This window comes from Ammospiza nelsoni, chromosome 5 (assembly GCF_027579445.1).
Source record: "Ammospiza nelsoni isolate bAmmNel1 chromosome 5, bAmmNel1.pri, whole genome shotgun sequence".
NCBI classification, from domain to species: Eukaryota; Metazoa; Chordata; class Aves; order Passeriformes; family Passerellidae; genus Ammospiza; species Ammospiza nelsoni.
Window position 1 is genome coordinate 9,443,713 of NC_080637.1, and position 25,561 is coordinate 9,469,273.

At 35.8% G+C, this 25,561-nt stretch overlaps 1 long non-coding RNA gene across 2 annotated transcripts; it reads left to right on the forward strand.

Moving 5' to 3' along the window:
- The first annotated feature begins 3,798 nt into the window (after nt 1–3,798).
- LOC132073593 (uncharacterized) lies at nt 3,799–24,771 on the forward strand. Of its 2 annotated transcripts, XR_009418508.1 has the most exons (7): nt 3,799–3,943; nt 11,775–11,959; nt 12,438–12,527; nt 13,227–13,326; nt 18,811–18,852; nt 21,587–21,857; nt 22,398–24,771. It is a non-coding gene; the product is annotated as an uncharacterized LOC132073593 (long non-coding RNA). The 2 variants fall into 2 exon arrangements; XR_009418509.1 differs by lacking the exons at nt 12,438–12,527; nt 13,227–13,326.
- Nucleotides 24,772–25,561: the final 790 nt, after the last annotated feature.

A 25,561-nucleotide genomic window follows, 5' to 3' on the forward strand; every position in this document is an offset into this window, starting at 1 on the left:
TGCTAGTAAATGTTGATGCTAGACATGCTAGTTCTGATGACTCACTGAGACAGCTGCTACTTAACAAGATTTTTTTTCTAGGGAGAAAAGGAAAAGCAAGTACTGAAAGATTTTCAAGTCTAAAAACCCCAAACTACTTAAGATCTGTCGCACCTAGAGAAAGTGGAAAACTGTAAGTTATTTGTAGTAATCCTAAGGACAAACCCATGGTGAGGAAGGCAGAAAATTTGACTCTCAGAAATGAGAAGATTTTATGTTAAAGCATACTGGAAAGATTGTTGCTCAAATGCCTTAAAACAGTTATTTTTTTGTGAATAAATCTGTTTTCAAAGGTCCCAGTTTCCCTGTGCTGTTCTGAATTACATGGGATTGCTGAAATACAGTAAAAGTATCCAGGAGATCAGGAAACTTGTTGTTTATGATCATTTGCAAAGCTGATGAGGTTTTGGGTTTCTTTAGTCACTATGAGTATCTGTGCAGCACAAGAGGAAAGAGCTCATTAGGAGTGTCCCTGCTATGGATATTTCCTTAACAAAGGTGAATAACAACAGGCTGCTTCTCAGTAACAATTTTTAATTTAAAATTAACATAATCAAATATTATTCATTAGACCACTCTTTCAGAATTCCTGTCAAGTAGAGACCCAGCAAACACTCAGGGTCTGTGCATTGTCAGTAGCTGGCATCTACTTTAAAGAATTCTTTAAAGAATTCATGCAATGTAGTACAGAGGAAGCTTTAAAATTTCCAGGATTTTCTCTCTTACAGCTTTCCAAACTCTGGATTTCCAGCCCAACAGATGGTATCATATATGAAACTGAAACACAAAGACACATATAATAATCTTTGGCTTAAATAAATTAGCACTTCTAATCAGTTCAATAAAAATTCTGTGTCCCCATCATGGAAAAAAGGTTTTCCAAGAATATTGGAAAATTCTTGTAACAAATGCCAATGGCTTTAAAAGTTCAAATCATTAACTGGACTTGAAAATAAACAAGAACAAACTCAATCTCTTTCAACTGCATTAGGGATGAGGATTTTTATTTGTATTTGGTTTCTTAATAAAGCATCTCTGTCGGCAGTTTTGTATTGCCTTTGTATTTTAATGTAACTGAAATGAAATTAACCCTTCCAGCTGTGGGGAGCAAAGGCTGGTGGGATAACAACATACATCCTCTTCCTCAGCCATTACAGGTGGTAACTAATTCTTCCTGTTGCATGAAGAAAGATTCTTCTCCTACTGGACAACTTAGGGTGAATTTTTTAGTGCCTTTCTCATCAGTACAAATTGACTGTTTTGGATAGAGATGCTGATTCCTTTCACACTTCTGGATCTGGATGCTCACTCACAGTCTTCATGGGGAATGCTATGCAAAATCTTGGTGTCTTTTTTTATAATCATCATTGGCAATTCAAGGTTCTAAACTTAACATTAGCCAGGGATGTATTTAAAGTATTTAAGGTATCCTTCTAAATACATTAGAGACTAATTTTGCAGAGTGGTGTTTTGAAATACCACTTGAGGTTTTTTTTTTTTTTCATGAAATAACATAAATCTAAATATCAGTGTGGTTCTCAGTCCAAATTTTATTTCTCCTTTAAATGTGCTGGGGTTTTCCCTGTAACGATATTTTGGATTTTTTGGGTTTTCCCCCATAGATCAGAGAAACACCTAAGAATCATATTATAGTTTCTTGGAATAGAAGACTTCTACATATTTAATGTAAGGAAGCAAGCCCAGCATCATTTATTTAACTATTTTTAATCTCAGAAAGTATTTTCTGCTGCATTTTTTCAGCTTCATAGAAATAATTCCCACCTATCATTAGTCTCTTACAGAAAGACAAATGATGCTACAACTGTTAAAACCTTTTAAAGAGCTCAGCTCTCATCAGAGGTCAATCAGAAGTCAGACTGGACATTTTTTAAACAATTGAATAGGAAAATATTCCATTATAGATGTTAGGATGAGATGTGACAAATGTCACAGAAGTTAAAGGTTAGGGACTAATCCACTGAGAAATCATTCATGGATCATATTTAAATTTCTTCAGACACAGAAAAAATGCTTCTCACAGGGTCTCTGCTCCCTTACCAGAGCTGCAGCTGCAGATGAGAGCAGAATTCCCTTAATATCTGTGCTACAATTTAAATTTCTGAACTTGGCTTTTCCTTTAAAATAGGAGGAAGACCTTTTTGATTAATTAACAACAATCTCTTCCAAATTATGTTAATTTAGTAAGACCGATAATTTTTTAAAATTCATTCACTCTTTCAAAATTAAAAGCAATTCCATTAAAGCATAGATCTAAGAATGTTAGTGTGGTGAACAAATTCTAGTCTGAAAAGGCTATTTGCTTTTTTGTAAACATATCTGCATTTAATAAAACTTCTTCAAAGAATGTATCTTGACAGAAAATGCTAAAACTTATATATGAGTCTTTTCCTAAATATAAGCTGCCAGAAAATCAAATTAAACAGTTGACAAAAATGTAATGAATCTAAGTTCTGTTGTGTTTGGGGGTAAAAAATAGTATTTCTTTATATGCAAAAGATGCTGATTAAAAATAGCAGCATGCCACAAATTTGAGGGCTAAGCCATGCCCTTAAATATCTCTGTACTACTGACATGGAAGTTTTAGTGGGAAGAATATCATTGCACAAATTGGATTATGGCCAATACACAATTAATCCATTGTGACATGTTGTTACAGTGATTTTGAGTAAAAATACTGAGATTCAATGGATAAATGTAGATTTTTTTAATTGTAGATTTATGATCTAATCACCATTGTTCTCTTTATAGACAGTAGACCAATGCAAACACATAATTTGATCATAAAATATGAAATAATATTTAGTAAATTCAAGATATTTATCCAAAATTAACCAGTTTTAGTAGAAATGATGGAGAGTTTCAGTTGCCTTTCTATAGCCTAATTAGAAAGGGAAAGAGATGTTTCCTTTCCTCCTACAACCTATGCAAATCTGACCTATAAAAGACACTCAGACAAAAGACTGTGGAGAACTGGAGGATTTAACTTTTAGTGAATATCACAAAGAGACTGGAAATTGTTTGGCTTGATCTGTATAAAAGAGAAAATATAACTATTGATTATTACAGCTGTATCCAGATATATGCATATTAAAATAAAAACATTAAAGTACACAAAATATATTCTGAAGAATACCCCTGAATATACATTTGGGAAGATAAAGAAAACACATTGTTTGTACCTTGGTATTGACCTAATCTTTTGGGAATTTGGAAATTTTCTGAATATATTGCAGAGAAAAGTGTTAAGGTTATCTGCTGGAAAGACAAATAAATGGAACAAAATGCTTATGCAATAGCAGCTCTGAGTATTTAATTTGGAAAGAAAGGGGAAGAGCATATTTTCCCTTTGGGGAAGTAACTATACTAATATTTATGGCTGTTTGAAACCATGCAGCTGGTTTTTTTGTTGCCTTTAAGCTGTATTGTTACAGAAGAGCTAAGGACTGTGTGATTCCTCATCTGTTTTCATCTTGAGTCCCAAAATGTGTCACAGCAGTGTTGGTAGTTGTTCTGATTTTCAAAATACTGTCATACTTCATATTAAGTTCACTGGGTAAAATATCTTTTGAATACTCATTTATGACAGTTTACAGACCTTGTTCCTACAATCACATAATCAAAGGCTGGAAAAGGCCTTTGAGGGTCATCCAGTCAGCCCCAGCAGTCTCAGCAGGACTAATTTTAACTCCATAGCTCAAGGTGCCATGAGGATGTGCTCCCTGCCCTCTCTTTCCACAGATGCAGAGCAGATCTCTGAGCTGCTGCTCAGGTACCACGAGCTCAAGCCCCCAACCCTCTATGGCCTGGCCCTGGGCTCGCCCAAGTGAAAGCACAAAGAAAATGAGTGGAAGACTAACTTAACTGCTTTCCGTGATTCTCAGAGGTAAACTGGCTGGGGAAGATTGTTGGGATTCATAAAGTTAGAAGGTTTTGAACAAATAGTTAAAAGTGGCTCTTGAGAGAAGTTTTGTGAACATTGCTAATACAGCGAAAAGTTTTCTAAGCAGTAGAGCAGACGTGACAAATAGCACAATAGACCTCTGCAGAACTGGACTTATAGATTGCAACAAGGTTATTTAATGTATATCTTTAGAAGGTTTGCATGAATGGATCTCTGTGCTTTGTCTCTCATAAACGAGCCATTGTATTAGCTGCCATTACGTGTGTTTCATATGATTAGATAGAATTCTTGTCAATATGTTTTGCTCTATGTGTGATTAGCTGAAATCTAGATTGAAATAGTTTTATGCTATGCTGTAATGTAACAACCCCTTAGCATTTCCTTTAGATCAGAGAGCTGTTAACATCTTGTCTCCATTGTCCTAACGATGTGCTGAGACTGATGTGCTGAATAAATAGCCCACGACACGAGTTCGGATTTGCCCTGTCTCCGTTAGTTTGTAAATATCAGCCAGCAGCAAAAGATTTCTTCATCACACAGATTTTAATTTCAACATACTAACTCTTTTTCCCTTGGGGATTTCAGTGCTTCCATGAGAAGGGAAGCAAGAACAAGCAGTTAAATGCCTGTGGGGGTGAGATTTCTGCCTGGTACTCTGAACCAAACTATGTGTCCCCACATTATCTTCCTTGTGAGCCCATGTATTTCTCGTACTTTTTGCCACTCTTTTGGGCCAAGATTGTTTAATTCTGCCTCAGCAGCACCCAGTAGAACAAAGCCATGCCCTGGCAGTGCTGATTTTGGTGTTGTGGCACTGTTTCCCTCCTGCTCTGCCCTTGTTGCAGGCATTAGAGGTAGAATTTAGTAATGCTCCAGAAATGTGTCCTCTCAGCCACGGTGTCTCCCAGAGCTCTCCTGGCCTCCATGCCGCACATTCCAAGTGCCTTAATATACTCCCCACTCTCAGTATACAATTAATAAAAGTCTACAATTCCTGCTATGAGCAATTACTGAATCTCTCTGCTCAAAATATGCTCTGTTCAGCTGGAGTACCCCACTCAGAGTTTATTAAGACTTGGCTCTGTTATCATCTGTTTCCCAGCCAGGAACTATGAGAGTTATGACACAGGAGGAAAACTGAAAAACAGAACTGACATTGATTTCCATGTGTGCAGGATCTTGCTCCAAAGACTAGTAACATAGCAACAAGGGCTGGATTTTTTTCTTCTTTTTTTCCTTATTTGTATAGCCCTATTTATCTTTTTTAAGACTAGGTTTTAGGTTGTATGCTTTCTTCAGGGTATTGTGCTTATATTCAAAATAGGGGATGAATTTACAATACTTTGTTCACTGCACTGACTTCCAAATGTATTTTGCTTATGATAGTTAAATCCTGATGTAGCATGTGGTTTTGATGGAGTTTCTGCTTTTATTCACTAATGCTGTTGGTCTGACCAGGTCATCACATGTGACTTCATCTGATATCAAACAGCATGGTTTAATTGGTTTATTTTACATCCAAACCTCAACATCTCCATTTCACTCTTTACAGCACTCTTGTAATAACTTTCTTCAGTAACACCAATCAAGAGCAAGTTGACTTTTAGAAATTCATTTTATTTCCATTTTCTGCTTCCCTTTTCATGTCAATACATTATTATCCTCTCCTAACCTTAGCAGTGGAGCAGAGCTTTCAAGTTAAGCAGGAGCATGAAGCCATATAACATGACAATAGCAAAGTCTCAGCCAAATGTTTTGCTATCCCAATCCCTGGACACCCATGTACTAAGGGTAAGCATCAGGTCTCATTAAACAGTGCATGAGCCTACTACAAAGGGGAATTTTTGTGCAGCTCCATCCTCAAGAGGCTGAACAGTCAGAAATTATAAAGAAGCATAAGGTGGTTTAACATTTACCCTTTAGACAATTTGGCAGATACCTGTTTCAGATTAGAATTCAAAACTACAAAATCGCTCAAAGATTTCCTCTCTTCCTCTGAGAGGAAAAAGTGAAGATCATATCCTTGACAAGATAAGATTTTATTCTTATATGGAGTATTTAGAGAACCTTGTGATACTGAAGGTGAAACCTTTATAAAATGGGAAAATTCTACCATGCATAGTATTTTTATCACCCAAATTTGCTAACATCCCCAAGCAGCTTTTGCTGTGAAAAAGAGACAGGATGAATCAGAGCAAAAACAGTTACAAATTGACCTAGTTATTTGCAGCAATTTCAGAATGTGCTTGTGAGAAAAATCAAGCTCCTGAAAGGAAAGGTCCCTAACTATAAGTCCCCTATCAAACCATAATCAGATGAAATACTCCCTAGTTAGAAAATTTAGTGCTTTTTCCTCAGACACATAATGCAACTGTTTCAGAACAAAATATTTCAGCAGAAGCTCAAGCTATCAATCATGGTCTTTTCATCAACTCACACCCTTTCACCAGAGCCAGCCTGAATATCTACATCTCCCTCTCAGCCAAGCTTCCAGCAGGCTTTTATGAGGTCCAGGTGATCTTCAAGGTATTATTTAATATATATAATTTCTGTCTTACATGTACAATCAGGAGGAAGCTGGTTAGTTGCAGATGGACTGGTTTAAATTTTAAGAACTTCAACAACTACTTTCATTTATAGTACCTAATGCCAGATTTCAGCTAAATGCCTGAGCTCTGATAATTTGTTTGATCTCCAGATGTGCCCACACTGACAAACTGCTAATTTCACATTTTCTAACTAATGATCTCCCAAATTTGGGAGGGAACTAAAAACCCCTATAGTTTTCAGTTGGCTTAATTATACCATGGTGACAAGAATCAGGAGAACAAAAGAAAAAACAGACCACAGATTCAATATTACTGAATTTAAATTGTCAAAGAAAACATGCTCAACAGCAGAAACTGTTCGCATAATTCTCTCTCTGCACCCAAGCACAAATATGAAAGAGAAGGCTTTGTGGTGTAATTATCAATGAACCACTTTGAAAAGAAAAACAGAACTTATTAGAATTTGCAGGTAACAAATTTCTTGCTGAGCCCAAGCAGAAAGTCTGTGCTAGGTCTGCTTTGGACCACATATTTTACAGGTGGCATGTGTTATTTTGAAGCAACAAGCAAATAGTAAAACTGATGAAACATGAATACCTTGCGTCTTTTAAAGTTTTTGGGTTTGGTTTGTTGTTTTGTTTTTTTGGGTTTTTTCCCAGAAATTGAGTTATTGCACCCAGTGATAATGCTGCTTGATATAAATTAACAATTATATTTAAAAGGTTCTCCTGTATTTTAATTCCTGGGAAACTGCAATATAAAGACCAATGAACAAGAATACACTGATAAATTCAAACAGACATTTCAGCATTTTAAATAATTTATTGAAAAAGAAAAGAACAGATAAATACACAGGTGGCTGGCTTTTAATGTGAGCCTCTCAATGATTTACTAAGAACATCTGGCAGATGGTGTATATGTATTCTATTCAGTACTCAGGTAATTCCATAAAGGAATTATCCTGAAGGAATGAGCAAGCTGCTTCAGAGTAGGAATGATGTATACAGTGCAAAGCCCATGCCAGTGCTGATAGAGAGATTGAGTTTCTCTCAAGGATTCTTGAGAACAAATGGACTTTTTTTCTTTCTTTGTCATGCCAAAGATCAGTCATATTTTTGCCCTCAGTCAGAGGGTGAAAAATACAGATAAAGGATTCAGTGAAGATTTTGTGCAGACATAAACTGTATAACTACCTATGAACCCATGAATGAAAAGATTTTTATGAGCTAGGAAAACTTCAATAATCTGTTGCAGCTTCAGCAAGGTATCTTTAGTATGCATATTTATATTCAGCAAGGTATCTTTAGTTGCATATTTACTTTGCATATGTGGTTCCACTTCCTTTGGCTGAATTTACACAAAACTCATGAATGAATTTAACCTATGAGAGAAGTCAAATAAAATTGTGATGTTAAGTACACATGGCTGAGGACAGTTCTTCTCAAAATAACTTGTGCATAATTATATGAGTTTAATAGAGAAGAACTGAGCCTTTGGTGCAGTCACATGTCACCGAAGTCAGTCTCACCCTGAAACACATGATCCTGCAGTGGATTCAAGCTGTCACATACCTGTATCTCCAAACAGGCCAACCTATTATTAAGTCTGGGGACAAGTGCTCCTCGAAAGGCAGTTGCTTGATGGAGGAATTAGGGAAACAAGCCTGTCCAGTGGAATGGCAGGCACTACAGCAAAGCACTTAAATACCTCTGTAGCTTAAAGCAAACAGTGCAGCCCCCTGACTTCCAAGGGAAGGGACAGCTCTTGGAGGAGACCCCTGTTTCACCACTTTGATACCCCTGGAAAAAATAGCCAAATCTAATTTTTCAGCCTTTAAAAGAGAATTAGAGAATTAGACTATTTTTAATATTTTTTTTTCCTTCACTGATATTCCTACTTGGTAGTTTATTTGGACTGGGTAGCCCATTACAAATCTAAGAACATAATTATTCAACTAATTCATTTGCTGTATTTGTGGAATTAATGAGTAGCATTTCTTTGCTAACATTACTGTGCTGAAATAGTCAAAGGATACCACAGCAAATAATGTAGTTGTACTTATAATAACTGAAATATCCCTGATTAATGCCATCAGAATCAATATTTAATTGCTTCAATATTTTCCATTGTTTTTTTTCTAAGCAAAATAACTTACCTTGTCATCACTTGGCCTGGATGTGACATGGAAACTAATATCCCATTGTACCAAATATATCAATGTGCCACTATTCTTTGTTAAAACCATGAATTAAATTAAAGAGTGATTTTCTTGATGACTTGTAAGGGTGGACTGAGTTTCCCTCCTCCTATGTTTTCCTCCCTCCTATGTTTCTTTTGCCAAAAAAGGTTTGTTTTTATCATTATGTCAAGTAGAACTCATTTGTTACAGGCTCGGAACCTGAAACCTTCATAAGAGAAGGTGAAGAATGTAAATAACTCTCAGGATCCAGACCACTGAGCTCCTCTGTGAATCTGCCTTTTTTGTGTTGCATTAAAGTGTTGAAATACTTCTGAATACTTTGAAAATAGCAGAGAAAACAAGCAAGCAATAAATTTATCCACCCACCCACAAGATTCTTCTTCTCTCCTCTCTGAAAAAAAAAAAAATACAAAATCCTGTCCAAATCTTCCAAACAATAAAAAGAAACTCCAAACAATAGAAAGAAACTATGAAGGTGGAAGGTTGAAAAAAAATCCCAAATGGAAGCTGTGTTTAGTGTATCTTTTGTCAGTTAAGCCTACAGCTATTTACTTGATTAAAAGGAAGCAGAGCTACAATGCTTACCTCAATGCTTATCTTCCTATCTTGTAATAAGTGTTCTCAGGAAGATATTCCAAGAAAAAATCATTCACAGCTAACTGTGGATAAAAGGGTGATATAAATAGGACATAGTGATGGTGCTTCTGCACTGTAAGATTCCACCTATTCTAATCTGTTTTCCCTTGGTATCCACCTGCCCTATAGTCTTGAGTTCTTTTGAATTTTTTTAACACATTTAGAAAGAAAAAAAAAAAAAAGAAGAAATCTCAGGTATTATAGCCAGGATTGTGGAACAAAGGGGAAAACAGGTTTTCAGTGTGCAAATCAACACTGACAAAAACCACTGCTTCCTTGTACAAACAAACCAGAGCAATTAAAAAGAAAGTTGAAACTCTGTATGAAGCCTGAAGAGACACTTTTGTCTGCGGCAAGTGTAACATTTTAAATTTTTCTTTAACATTCTTGGTAAGAAAGTCTTCAATAAAGTAGGCCTCTCTGCCTCTCAAAGTGAAGTTAAATAAATAAAAAGCTATTTAATGGTAGCTCTTAATGCATGTTGACATAGTAGGTAATGGCTGATTCAACATTAAAAAGCTAATGAAAATCAATGTAAGGATGATGCATGATCTGGAAAATACACCTTTAGCTTTCTACTGTATAACTTTTTATCATGAAGTCTTGAGAAATTCTTATCTGTCAATAAATCAGAAAAAAAAAGATTAATGAGGTGGTTTTGACTTTAACACTTTGTTGCTGCTCTTTAATCTCAGGCTAGGCTTTAAGTCATCAAAGCACTTAATCAAAGCCCTCACTGTAAGCATAACAGTGCTAAGCAGATGTTTCAAAGTAAGTCAGTTTGCCATCGTGCTTTGTCAGACTGGAGATGGATTATCAGGTAGCACGAAGTGGCACATCACCGTCCTGCAGCCAGCGTGAGACACCTGTGCCTTTGCTGCTGTGGGGGCAAACAGCCCTGCAGCCAGCAAAAGTGCCCATGCATGGTGTGGTGTCCCTCTCAAAAGGGGCAGGGAGCACTGAAGAGTCAAAATGTTTGCGATCAAAAGGAAAGATGAAAGTCAGAGGTTCCACAAAAGCTTACGAAGTTTGATTGGTAACGGTATCATCGAGCCCCTGATCTCCTGGCATAAGCACAAAGAAGCAGGTTTGGGATAAAGGGAAGAGAAAGAGCTGGATTAAAGAGGGGGGAGAAAAAGAAAGGAAGAAAGGAAGGGAGATTCCTCCTCCTGGCTCCAGTTTTGGTTCTTCTGGGCTTTATGGGTGAACATTTCTATAGATAAGTTTTCCCTGCCCTGGAGATAGGCTTCTTGCTTTTTTGCCAATTAATTATCATGCACACTCCATTTTTAATCCTTTCTGGAAATGTGTTTGAGAGCTTGGAGGGCCTTGGGTCGTCTTGTTCCTCCCCTACATCCCACATCCATTTCTCAATCTCATTTGTGCCCTTGTGCTGGACAGTGATGTGCTTATTTCCAGGAGCATTTGTCAAGAACCATTGTCAAGTCCCAGGAAAATGCTGCCCTAGCTCTGTGTGGTTCCCAGCTCATGTGGCATTATGTTATTTCTCACAATGAGTTATTACCAGAAAAACCTTATTTGTTCCTACCAGCAATCCTTGGTTGGCTCCCTAGCCATGTTTGAGATGGACACATGAGATGGACACCTCATTTTCTAGGCTTCCACAGATGCAGAGATAACCAACACTTTCTGCTTCAGTCAAGGTCTTCCTTACATATTCACCTTCCTCTTCATCTAAGTGATATCTACCTAGATAACCAGCAGGCTGACCCAACTCTCGGCACCTTCCTTTGGGCCTCTCTACCTTGCAGCCAAATATATAATTGTAAGACATAAAGAAATATTGGACTGATATAGACCACGTAGCAATAGCCATGACCTTGTAAGCAGCACAAAATGTCAAGATAATTTCATGGTTGGAAAAATACTGCCAGTCTAAGGGCACTGTGTTTCACATCCTCCGTGTATGATAAAATCAGAAATAATTTTACATATCCATGCATATCAGTACACATTCATGCTACAGAACAGACACAGCCTGAGTAAATCCTAAAGAAAAGGATTAGAGAACAAACTGCTCCCTGGAAGATGACAAATATGAGCTGCAGTAATGAAAATCATAGCTTAAGTAAACCCAAGCTGTTGTGGACACAACCCAGCATCCTCTCTGTACAAATGGCCTGTGCCAAAGTCAGTAGGGAGCTTGCCTTTACAAATATGGAAAGATCATGTCAATTCCTTCCAATAATAGTCATTAGTCTTTAAAAATATGTAAGGAGTAATAAAAAAGCAAACAGTGTTTGAAAGCTAGTATTACTCTTACCCCCAGTGTAGGAAATCTGAATGCTCTCTGTTTCCTCAAATAATAAAATTCATCACTTTTTTCACTTCATAAAATAATTAAATCACTTAGTAAACTTTCATATTTGCTTTCTTTAATTCTTGTTTCTAACCTGAAAATCTACAGGTCCTTTGTTCCAACAGCCCCACAACATTCCTTCACATATTCTTCCAGTACTGTGGATCCAGGCACAACAGCTTTGTGTTAGTTCAGGAGACAGCAAGACAGATCCACGAATGTGTCTGCCAGCGTGTCAGGGTGCAGGTCCTGACCAGATTGTCACAGATGAAGCTGGAAGCATAACACATAAGGTAATCCCATCCCTCCAGGCCCTGAATCTCTCTGTTTCCACCCTTTAAGGAAGAATGCTCTCATTTTCCACCCTTAAAGGAAGAATGTTCCCTCATGCTCATTAAAAGGACTCAGTTTTCTTTTGTTAATATATACCTCAATTATACAGAGTACTTCAGATATCTGAAGGTTTCCTAAAAGAGTAATTCTGTTTAACTTTCCAGTGCTTTCACATTCCTGCCCATAAAATAGTTTGGTCTAAATCCTGTGCTGTTTCAAGTCATTGCCAAAATTTACAAGTACATTTACAGCTGGGGCTTCAACCTATTTTTATAATTGATAATTGTTTCATGGAAGACTATTTAACAGAAATTCTGTAAAAAGAATTTCTTTAACCTGAGCACTATACATTTGGAAGATGATTTCAATAAAAGGTCTTTAAAGAAGCAGAAAATTTTATAATCAAAAATTGCATGACCTGTTTGTTTTTTTTCTTAGTAAGCTGACCATGGTTTGTTCTTGAAATCAGTGAGATTTGCCCCAGGTGTCTTCTAGATTTTTCTTGATCCTGACACAAAGCAATTCACAGTGAGTGGCACATGAACCCAGTATTTTCTGTTTCCTTCTTTTGTTGTAGGAAGCAAACAATTCAAGGGAGTGAAAGATCTCAGGATTAAATTTTACTCTAGTAATATTTTGTTTAGCTTACATACTTACTGTATTAAACTACCTCACTCTAAGTTCTTTATTTTCAGAGGAGCCAGTAAGTGTGGCTCTCATCACACTTATGCTTTCACTTGTGCTATTTCCAGATTTCCAGATTATGTGGTTATTGTCTGAGAAGTTTTTGAAAAATATTTGGCTTGCTATATTTAATGCAATAAATGTTTTGATATAGTAGTGGACTTAAAATAATGACCGTGTTTCTAGAGCTATTATGGAATATAGTGAAAATGGAGATGTTAAAGTAAAGAGAACTGCATTAAGTAAAACAAAATATGAAGGAGAATAAGCTTTACTATTGGCTGAGTACCTAAGAATGGAATTTTCCTTATACATTTTATTGTGAATCTGTTCCTCAATTAGTTTCTGCTTTAAGTCACTCTTGAACTGTCACTAGAAGAATAAAAAAGTTTCCTTTATGTGCAGACTATACATAATTCTTTGCCAATGTAGAATTACTGTAGGGGGTTTTCATTTAGGTGATTGTTTGCTATGGCAGTGTTTCCCTTTCTGACAATTTTCCACTGCTTCTTGAATGTATCTTCTTTTTGACAACTGCCCCAGCTTAGGTCCAAAGTGAAAAGATGCTCAAAGTCTGAAGCTTAGAAGAGAAAATAGGACCTGGATTTTGTTAGAATTCATTTGCTTGTTCCATGGTAGGTAGGTAAGTAAGTTGTGGTTATGCAGTTTGCTGTTGGACTAAATTAAAAATTATCATTTTCCAATTTTCAAGATTCCCTTTTTAGATGTTAATAAATATTTTTAAACTCCATAAACTCAAATATTGCTCATTAAATGTAATACCTTTCTTTCTTGTTGAACAAGAACAATTCATTATTTTGAAAAGTTATGTTCAAAGATATTTTGGAGAACTCTTTTGTGTAGCTATAATTAAGAAATTAATAATTAGTAGTGTTTTTTGCCTTTCAGTTTTTTTGTGAGTTGAAATTTTGAAAATGCAGATGTTGCATTCCCATATGGGTTTTTCTTTCACCAAAATCAAGAAATTCATGATGGGTCCCACTACAAATGTAGCTTGGCCTCAAATATATGTTTCATACATTATTGGGTATCTTATTAAATTTCTATGCTTATACAAAGTAAAAGCTGTATATCAAGGAGAATTTATTGTAATTTCAGCTCAATATTTTCAATCTTAATGTTTGGTTGTTAGATTTTTGCAATTCATTTTCCAGTAACTTTCAATATATTGAATCTGAAAACATTCAAGAAGATGTTCTAAATTCATATCAGAATTCACATCTTTTATATTCTAAGCTTTAAGGAGATGAAGAATACTCTGTCTTGGAAAATACACGGCCAGAAGAAGCTGGTGGACTCATCCTTCTCCAGGCTGTGTGTTGTGGGTTACAACCCTCTGGAAGTTGCTAACTTGAGTGACCCACTGTCAGACAGCATAAGTTTCAAATCTTTTTGGGTAACTGAACATTTAATTTGCCTGGATGTGAGGCTGAACCCAGTTCAACATAAACTTAGGAAATGAGACCACAGCTTGCATGCATCCAGCACTTTATCAACCCTAATTTGGTAAGAAACTTTGGAGCTGTCTAATGTCTATGATTAGGGATTTTCCCACTTCTCTGCTGGAAGTGTCATAAGACAGCAAATGTGTTATCATCTTCAGGTACAATTTTGCAACCCTGATTTCAGCCTTAGGAATTTGATAAAAATAAGAAATCAGAGTTATTCAGTGTTTCTAGGAGCAGTTTCTGAGGAAGCCAAGGAGTATAATCGAGGACATGAAGAAAGTAACATGTCAGAGCACTTGTATCAGGTTGGTGGGAATGGGCAACAGTTGACAGACTGTCACAGCAACATAACATGAAAAAAAAAAATAAAGTGAAAGTTAAAATGTTAGTTTATTTTTTCCATTCATTTTTTTTTTATTTTCAGCATCCTCTCTCCTTTCAGTAATCTCTTTGGATCACTGCAACACAAAGCACTTTTCTGATGGTAGAAACACTAACTCCTGATACCACTCTAAAATCTGTTTAATATTAAAATTTTACATCCTTTTTAAGACCCATGCAAGATAAATTGTCTTGTTCTGGTAGAGGATGTGTGATATTGTTGCTGAGAGGATTTTCATGCACTTCCTCTAATTATATTTTGTGGGTGGAGAGGGAGAGTGGCACGTGTCAAAATAAAACAGGACCAGCAATTCTGACTGTGGGTGTGCTAATGGATCACCATTTCAAGACCCAAGGAATTAGAAATTCTTTATTTTAAAATATTAGGGGCTCCTGAATCCATGAACAATGAAGGTGAGGTTGTTGTGATTCCATGTTCAAGGTCTACCAAGACTGAGCAGGAATGAATGTCCTTGGTGGGTTTCTCACCAAAGACAAAGCTCCCAACCTGATTCTTGAAAATCCTCAAGGAAGTGATTCTTGGTGTCCTCTTCCCTCTGATCCACTGAGCATTCTCAGCCTTGCATTGTTCCTCTGAATGATGCTGGGCTCCTGTGCTTAGAGTTATTCGTTTTTAATCCTATAATCTAACACACATTATGAAAGCATTTTTCTATCCCATTTGATGGGTAATTGAATTTACAAAGTAATAATTAGCCTTCATGGTCAAGAGCAGAATATAAATGCAGATTTCTTCACAGATATTTTGAGGTCTTGCTTTATAGGGTTGTATGAGCTGTTCCTGTTGTGTGTGACCTTTATAATCAAAATTACATTGCTCTTGTCCATTCTAATATTTTTATTTCTATGCTTCCACTTATGAATAGTAGGGTTTATTTAATCCTACTTACACATAATCACGCTGCAATATGTTTATATTAGAGATTTTTTTTCCTTCAGATTTGACATCAGAGAGAAATAATGAAGATGTATGGTTTGATTCATAATTTCTGATTTATCCTTTGATCAACCCCAATGTTCTAAGGAGAAAATCCTTACTTTTGTGCTTGGGTAATGAAATTTTTTGCCAACAGATTATTCATCTGTCACTACAAGATCTGTTGACTAACTTGAGTGAAAATGTTGAATGACATAAAAATAATACCTGGACAAAATAACTTTATTTAATAGTCTGTTAGGATGGCAGATTAAAAAGTGGAGGTTTAACATGTTCCTGATAGTCTGTTAAGAAATATGTTTCAACTTTTAGAACTACTCTGACTATTCTTACAAGCTGAATATTTCATGTCACGTTAATTTTCTGCTGTGTCACTGCTAATAGCATCTGGTTTTGAGTTTGGGATGATGAAATACATCATGCTGGGACTCTCATCTACCTTTGTTAAGAGATTCATATCAATTGAGAGAGGCAGGGAAAGAGATTTATTTTGTATTGACCATAGGACAGAAGTTTAGTATAAGAATTTGAACACGGAGTTAAGTTTTGATATTCTTCATGAATATCAAGATATTCATTCATTAAGAATACAGACCTTTTTCAAGGATTATAATAATTCTGACTCATGAGTTTTATTTAAAAAAAGATAAGTTTTGGTCTTATTTGAGTACTGCAGAATAGTTATGTGAATTTGGTTTTGGAGAATTCTCCTTCTGGTCCAAGACAAGATGGAATTTGGTAGCAAGGTAAATGGGAACTTACTGACCCTAGAGCCTTGTTTTGAAGTGCAGCCAAGCCTTCAAATAAAAAACCATACAGCCTGCATGAATGAAATATCTCTTTTTCACCCTTACAATGAAGCTTTGTAAACTGCTATGAAGCCAGTATGACTGAAGTACATGGCAGAGGTCTTTATTTCACTTTGTGTAAGAATGAAGAACATAATACATTGTTTAGAGGAGGATAGAGCTTTTAAATTTTTTTAATTTAGAAATAATGGGTAATTATATGCTATTTTAAAGAAATATTATTTTTTATTGTGCAACATTTTGTCTATGTATATCATAAATGAGTCATTTAAAAATGTTTATGATTTCAGTGCACTTAGGGCCAGAACATGAATTATAAACCAAGCATCATCTCATAAGCTTGAAAAACAGAAAATATTGTGGAAGCCCAAAGCCATCTGGGGAGTATGTAGGAACTTCATTATACAAATTCCTTTTGTCCTTAATACAAATAAGAAGACTCAGTGGTTCTCATTTGTCTCATTTGTAATTGGATGCCTTTTTTCTCCCAATAAAGAGGCCAAAGTGACAAATCTGGTAAGGCCTGCTAAAATGAGAATTTCCCAATAAAGGGGATTCTACATCAATGCAATGTAGTGTGCCCTAATAAAGATCAGCCACAGAGACAGAGGAGAAGCTAAAAAATAATATCAACTATAAATATTGGTCTAAAATGTGATTTAAAGAATACCAGTAATAATTTCTGAGTAAGATAGTAGTTAATTAAGAATATAGGGAGAATGGGAATGTCCTAAGAGCAAAAGAAGAAACATCAATTTTTTATTGCGATGTTAGAAGAAGTGAAGGAATTTCTGAAGCAAATAAATGTATAAAACAAAAGAGAGATAGCAAACAACTACCAATGGAAATGGATTGTGAGGCTACAGACAAGTTAGAAGAGCCGGTAAATGTAGAAAACAAAATTAAGTTATACTCACACAAAGCATCAAAGAATATGCCAATATATAAGCAAGAAATAACCTTGGAGAAAAGACTGATGAAGGAGATAAAATCTGAATCCACATGATTTTCAAATATACTACAGTAGATGGACAGATTTGAAATGAACCAAGATGAAGCTTCTGAGCTTAAGACTCTCATTGCCTCTGAGAAGACTGAGATTAGTTTATATCTGAGTGATGCAGAAATGCCCTTGCTCAAATTGACACTTAACATTCTCAAAACCTTAAATCCAGTGATCTGAAATTTGGAAAAAGATGAATTATTGTGCAGGTGCCTTCAGTGGAATTTTTTAAGCTAGAGAAAATATTTACTTTTCCATTCTTCCTTATTTTCTTTAATATTCCCCCTGGAAAGCTGGCACGAACAACTTTCCTAATTACCTTTGTTGGCCAAATTCTTGAAAGAAAGAGGCTTACCCAGACTTCATTAGAGAGCTGCAGAGAGGTGCGTAGAAATATAGATACTGCTAGTTGAATAGTTCCAGCAAAAGCTGTAAAAATTGAATGAAGAACCAAAATTACACAGGGTTTAAAAGAAAAAGAATATTGGGACCCACCCAATAGTTAGAATGTTTTCCCTGTGGAGAAAACAGAGATTTGGAGAGCATAAGTTTTTAATGTTTCTGTATGTTTTCTCCCATTCTCAGTGACAAACATCAGGGAAATTATGAATAAAAAAAAATTTAATTAATTAATTAATTTAATTAAATTAAAGTATTAACATTTCCTGTGGTGATCTTTTGTAGCCAACATTTCCTCATGAAATGGCGACAGCAAACAAAACACTTGGGAAAACACAGATATGAGAATTACTGTTACAGAGAGAATTTTGGTTGAATGAGAAATTTAAGTCAAGAACAACTGTTCAAAAGTACACAATTTTGAGCTTTAGATTTATAAGCTTTTAGTACTTTGATTATTTCTATTTAGCAGACTATGAATGAGATCTAAACTCAGTCAAAGGTAAGTGCTTCCTGAATCAATGACTGTCACAAACTAGAGCTACTGACTCTTCATATCCTGTATACTCATGGTGAACCTGGGTCTAAGCATGTTAAAAATATTTTAATTAAAGTGCCTCACCTCATATTTATGAAAGAATTTGGATTTTTTTTTCATCAGCATTATGTTTGAGCCCTGTATCTGCAAAACTGTGACATGGGACTCATCTCCTGTCCTTCCAGCAAAGAAGGAGAAGCACTCAACCAATGAGAAGCAGTAAATGGAAACACATTGATAATAGAATAAGATAATGGTTGTTTCAGCACTGTATGTTTATTGAATATGTGTCTATGTTAAAACAAGATTGTTAAAAAAGCCTCAGACAATTAAGGAATTAGGAAGGTTAAGTTTACTTGTATAAAGATAAATAAACATCTTGTGGTGATATACTCCTCTGACTGAAGCAAATTAACCATATATTTAAAGACTACATCATATTTCACTTGAAAAAGAATGTCTCCTATTTCCTAATTTTTAGAGTGTATTTAAAGAGTGTTTCAGGTGCCTAGTATGAGACTGATTAAAATAAGAACTCTGTTACATTATCATTTTCTCATCCCCTAACAGGTGTGAACTGTAGATTCATTGTTCAGACGTTGACCAGCACAGGTAAACACTTATTAGCTATCTCTTATCACAGGTTGTTATTCTTTATGTGGGTGAGATGAATGAATACTCATACATTTTGCCACTGGGCTTCACTGCAAAACATTGTGGAGCCAAATACTGAGTTCAAACCTTTCTCCTCGTTTCCTCTCCAACTTTCTTATCTCTTTCAAGATTCAAGTGGCACCTTTCAGATCTTGCTAATTCCACTTCATCTTCTCCCAGTTTTAATTCTGACTGTAGAGCCCCCTGTCTCTTTCTGTTTCAGTCAAATTTCCCCTCTATGAAGGTTTGGTGGCTTTGTTGCCTCAGCTGTTTCTGCACCGAACACAAAGGTCATATTCCAGTTTCTTTCGTACCATTTCAAATGCTTAAGGCAAGATCTTCTCAAAGATAGGGTAGAAGAAAAGAATTTAAGTAGTCACATAGTGTTATTTTCAGACTTATTCTTGTTTGTTATGTGTTTTCTTTTCATTTCAATAATTTGAACATTTTTGTGTGACTGAAACCTTCAGAGGAAAGATGTGACCTATGGCAGACATGCAATTTTACTCTAAAATGCCAGCTTTGGCAGAACTGAAATTAACTAAATGCAATGATGGAAATTACTGGGTGCTCTTGTTAGCAAGATGTGAAAACAAAAGTAGGTGAACCACACTTGTACTTTGCAAGTACACTTCCTGAAGTAGCTGTGAAACAAATTTGTTCTCAGGTCATCCAGCCCTTCTTTGGTTCTGAAATTGCTCTGACAGGTTTCCAACATCCATGTTTTCTTTCACCTCACTTCCCAAAACACTCTAGTCTTGCAGCCAGGACTCTCTGGCCACACATAAGTTGAGATTTACTGCTCTGCTGTGGGATTTTGATGCCAAGGCCAGGAAGGTGTTTTTCCACCAAGAATAACACAAAGTATGGGAGAAACTTCCTGTATGATCTTACTGCTTTTGCCATTTTGGACCAGCATAAGAGGCCACTGCAAAATGGTTCTCCTCTTGAATTGTCATTTTTCCTGATGGCATTTTCCTTTGACAAACTTCAATCTGAAAAAATTTTTCTATTCTAGATGTTATATTACCACACTGTAAGGAAAATACATTTACCCTTCCAATGTGCTCTTGATACACTTCAGAAGTAATTAAGAAAGTTGTAAAACTTGAATTTTTTATTGTAAAATGTAAAATTGGTATGCTTTTAAAAATATTCAGAGTACAAATAGGTTTCTGTCACAAAAATTGTTACAGCTCTATTTCCATATGCCAAACATATAACAGAGTAGCATTATCTGCTATGCAGAGAAATGGCCTGAAAATTTTACATAGTTTCTATCCTGCCTTTGGTTTGCTAGACAATTTTAGGGAAGAAATTTTCTATTTCTGCCTTTAAATTTCCAATGTTTAAGTAGTTAGAGATTAAAAAAAAATTTGATAATATTGATAATGGTCAAGCTGTAAGATTCAACTGCTGTAGATGTTATATCCCATGTTTAGTGTGTGATTTATCACATGATAATATTTGAAAATGGAAATATCTTTCGCTGGCAACTTCTTTTATTAATATAGAAGAACTGAACTGTAGCCGAACTTCCTTTATTAATATAGAAGAAGTTTCAAAACAAAAGAGACCCCTTGGGTCCTGATGAGTTTACAATCACCAGATGAATAGACTCTCCTATTATGAGAGTCCTTTGGCCTGATGAATTTACAATCATTTGAGACAAAAAGAGAAGAGAAAGAAGGTGTATTATCTCTTTTCAAGAAGTAGAGTTATGGGCTCAGGCACACGGACAAGTTCCCACAGAGATAACAAGCTACTGAAGAGCAACCAACTTGCTTTAACTGTCCCTTTGTGTTCCCTTGGTTTGTGGCAAATGTGAAGTAATTCAAATAATCCTCATCCTCTTTCATCACATATTTCGTTGAGGACCAAAGAGATGTAAATCACTTCACACTTGTCACAGGCTAAGAGACTGAAGATAAATGCTGCTGCAGTTCAGCTATATTGGGTAACTCATTATGGCACTGTGACTTTCCACGTGTCTCTGACTCGGGACCTAGGCTGACTCTCTGTGTCAAACACTGAACCTACACTTTCTGAGCCTCACTGCCATGTCTAGACTAAAGACAAAGTGAATACTGCTTTTCTGGGTTGTCATTTCCAATCATGAGGACAAGAGTAACTCAGGAAAGCCTGGCCCTAAAGTATTAGTGGCCTGGCAAAGTGAAAAATAAATAAAATTTATTGAAAAGAGTTAGATTTTCAATCATCATTCATTGATTAAAAATCTTGCATATTCTGATGAGCAAATAACATTTGGAATATTTGTTCAGTGAAAATAAATTTGAAACTGGAGGTTAGCCAGTTCTCCATCCCCATTCTTTATTAACATGATGTTATTCCAAACAGCAATCCCTTAGTTGATGAGGTTATGATTGTATTTAATAATGAACCTTGAGACAAAAGAAAAATTCTAGCAATGCATTTGCAGCAGCTTCTGAGTTTCAATACTGTCACTGTGATTTTTAAATAATTTCTCCCACATGCCTTCTGTTTCTTTTTTATTGATTTGAGGGGAATAAAGGGTTTTGAACTGTGATTGTTTTTGTAGGTTTTGTTTGTTTTTTTTTATTTCTGTCACAAAATTTCAGAATAGAGTTTGACATTGGGAATAGAAAATGGAAATATTAGTGCTTGTTCAGAAAACCTGCATAATCAGCTACAGTTTTTCTTCTTCCAACAGATTGCCAATTATTTGGGCTCAGGAGAAAGAGGTCATCAGCTGTTAAGTTCTGCAGTGTTTTGATGGTGTTATCATAGAAACACAGACTGGTTTGGGTTGGAAGGGACCTTAAAGATCACCTTGTTCCAACACCCCTGCCATTGGCAGGGACACCTTCTGCTAGACCTGGTTGTTCAAAGCCCATCCAACCTGGCCTTTAACACTTCCATCTATGGGACATCCAACACTTCTCTGGGCAGTACATACATAACTTTTGTATTTCAGGAAACAGGTGAGTTTTAAGAAGTAAAAAAAACCCTGACTTTGCTGAAAGCAAGTGTATAATTATTACTTCCATACAAAAATATAGAAGTGTAAAATCCATAAGGTGCATGAGTCCTGAACAAATCTGCGGTCCATATTCTGCTGAAATAAGCTCTGTAATTATGTGCATCAGCAGTAACAGCTCCTCACGAGGAATAAATAGTCACGCAGACAGATCACTGACTACAGAAGGTTTATTGTGAAGTCTATTCACCACATTATCTAATTTAAGCTCAACTTGGTGCCTGGAAATAACTCCATTTAACTGTCTGGAAGGAGATTTGCATTTGTTAATGTTCAAGGGAGAATATCTTTTTTTGGATGGATACAATGATTTATTTCAGAACTTGATTGGTTGAGCTTCTGAACATTCTAGACTTACTTAAGGCCCTTTCCTCTCTTTCCCAAACTTTATCCTCCAAACCTCAGTCTTTCATGCATTTTAGTCTTTATGATGGGTGAGATGTGTTTCATATTTTTTCTTGGTCATGTATTTTTCTCTTTCAAGATTAGGTGAGATGGAATCACATGGCAGAAAAGACAGAAAGTTTCGGAGACTTCAGAGGATGGCAGGCAAAATCTTTTAAATGCGGGACTGAGGGAATGCAGCTCAGTGATGATGAAGGTGCTGTGAAACTCATGGACTGATCAGCCAAGGTTTAGATGAAACAAATGGAAAACTCCCCAGGGATTATGTGGCATGAAAGTTTACTGCATTTCAAAGACCGTTGAGTTAATTGCAACATGATATGAAAGCAAAGTTCTACTTGCAAGGGCACATGGGGATAGGGGAAGTTGGTGCAAAAATATTTTTCACCTTTCCTGTACTCCTTGGATAAAGATAGTTCTCAATTATTCCTCTGGATAAAAAGGAATCCTAGTTTTCTTTCTCATGAAAATGTAACTTTTATGGACTTAAAAACCATGTAGTCTTCTTCAGGGAGCTAATTATAAAGGAAAGGCCTAGATAATTCTGTTTATAGCACAAGTTAAGTTGGTTTCTCCTCATTACTTTTCCAAGAAAAGCCACCTGAAGTCTGTGCACTTTGACTTTTCTCTTTCTTTTTCTTTCTGTATTTGTCTGTGCATACATATACATATACATATACATATACATATACATATACATATACATACACAAGAAGAGCAATTATATATTTATATGCATGCATATATACACCCATATATATATATATATCTAAATACAATTGAAGAGGGAGATATATATTCTTGAGTAAATCTATTACCTCAATAAACAGAGGGAAGACTCATTTTACTTAATTTTATCTGCAAAATATTATTTAAAAACGCATTTCATGGCTAAAGGCATATCATACTGATTTGGCATGAACAAAGTCAGTTAATTGATCCCAATTGCTATGAATAGAATTTCTCTCCCACCATTTCACTTTTGCTTTTGGAGGTACTTTCTGAAGTTAAAATGGCACATGTGGGGTAGACCTGTATGAGCAAATGAGTTCTGTTAGCACAGTCATTAGGTTTAAATTTATGTGAACAGGAGACCAGGAGCATTCTACTAGCCCCAGTGGATTCCTTCAGTTTAGATTCTCAATTTGTGTAAGTTATGACAACAGTCTAATTAGTGGTTTGGACGTACAGTTTTCCACTTGGCAGATAGACTACAATAGCTCTTTCAGAAATTCTACTCATTATGTCTTATTAGTATCAGGCAAGACAATATAAGTCTCATTTCACAAGGGATTTATAAGAACTCCTACTGGGAAGTGGTCCTTTTCCAAATGACCCCTATTTATTTTTTCTGTGTGTCAGCTGGGTATTTCTGGAATAGTGTTTTTAACATCAAATATAGTATATAACAGAAAATGTCTGTGTCTGAGAAAGTAGATAACATTTCTCAAGCTAAAACTGCTATGGGGGATAAATAGTGCTAATATTAGTATATTTCCAAATTACTGTATCAAAATGAAAATGATTTAATATACATGTCCTACTCATACTGCAAAATTCTAAGTGTCCTTAAATGTAAATCTCATTCACTCATGGAGCTGAACATCTTGCTTCTGGATAGGAATTTTACTTTTAGGTTTAAAGACTGCTCTTTGTTCCATTCAAATAAGTTTCAATTATTTTTTCTTTAACTGCAAATTCATTACCCACCAAAACTTTTTACTTCTGATCTGTTTTTAGAGAAGCAGCCTTTGATTTTTTAATTGTCCTAGAATTGCCTTTATTAATTCTGATTAGCTTTTGTAGGACTACAAAAAGGGTAATTAAAAGGATAAAGTATGAACATTCCTAAGATAATTCTGTGCAATATAATGAAAAAAAGAAATTGGAAAGTACTACTAATTCTGCTTCTGGTAGAGTTTGAGTAGGAACAGTTGTACAGAAGCAGAAGTTTCCCATCCTATGGAAATATTCAGCTCCTTCCAAACCAGGGCCAGAGGGTGACTCAGCATGGAGCTGTGTTAGGAATTTGTGCCATGACTTGGTAGATTTGGGGTACAAGCAGCTGGATCTGGGATGAGCTGTACAAAGAATAGTTTCAGTATAAGATATGGTGTCGCAGACACCTTTTCATGAAAAATCCTTTCCTTAGGATTTTTCCTTCTGAGAAGCTGAGAGGCCTCAACAAAATGTTTCATATTTCTTCATTGATTATCTGCTGCTGTGGAATGCAACAGGTGCATCTGTGATTGGCCCATGTTGGTTTGTTTGTAATTAACGGCCAATCACAGTCAGCTGGCTCGGACAGAGAGCTGAGCCACAAGCCTTTGTTATCATTCTTTCTGATTCTGTTCTTAGCTTAGCTGGCCTTCTGGTGAAACCTTTTCTTCTATTCTTTTAGTATAGTTTTAATGTAATATATATCATAAAATAATAAATCAAGCCTTCTGAAATATGGAGTCAGATCCTTCGTCTCTTCCCTCATCCAAGACCCCTGTGAACACCATCACAGTACAGCAATTGTTCTACAATAGATTTTGCAATTTATGGGGGTTTTGCTGCAGTAGTTGGTTGAATATGAACAGCATCAAGTATGTTGCATATGTTGGCATGTCACTGAAGTAATTTGTGTGAGTTAGAAAGGAATGGGCTGTTGTGGTTCACATCATGTTGATAGGAAAATGCACGTGGTTTAGCAAGCCAAATCTTCATGGACAATAAGTACATTTCAAATCATGCAATTGTCCAAACTTCCTGTGTAGTGACAAATCCTACAGGAACTATTTGATATTTGTTTTTAGGAACAAATATGGTGCCTATTGTACTGTAAAGGATTATGTATGTCTTGATTGTCATTCCCATTTTAGTGTCAGCAAAACAATACTTTTGTCTGTATGAAAACAGAAAGGTTAAGGTGCTTTTGCTCACATCTGCATTGGCCAATAACTCATGCTGTATTTGAAGAAGAGGCCAGTTTTCAGTCTTTGATCTCTGCAAGCTGAATAAGAAATTTGCAAAGCCAAAAAATATAAAAGAAAAAAAAGGTGTGAGTTCTTCTGTTAAAACTAGATACAGTGGAGTCAGTAACAATGAAAAATAAATGCATGAACACAATTTGGGTTGCATACCACAAAGTTTATTTGCAATAAAACCTTTAAATGTACTTATGGTAAAGCACATGTGAGAAGGTGGATTTTCCTGCTGCCCTGAAGAAGAGATGAAAGCAAAGCCTGTAAAATCAAC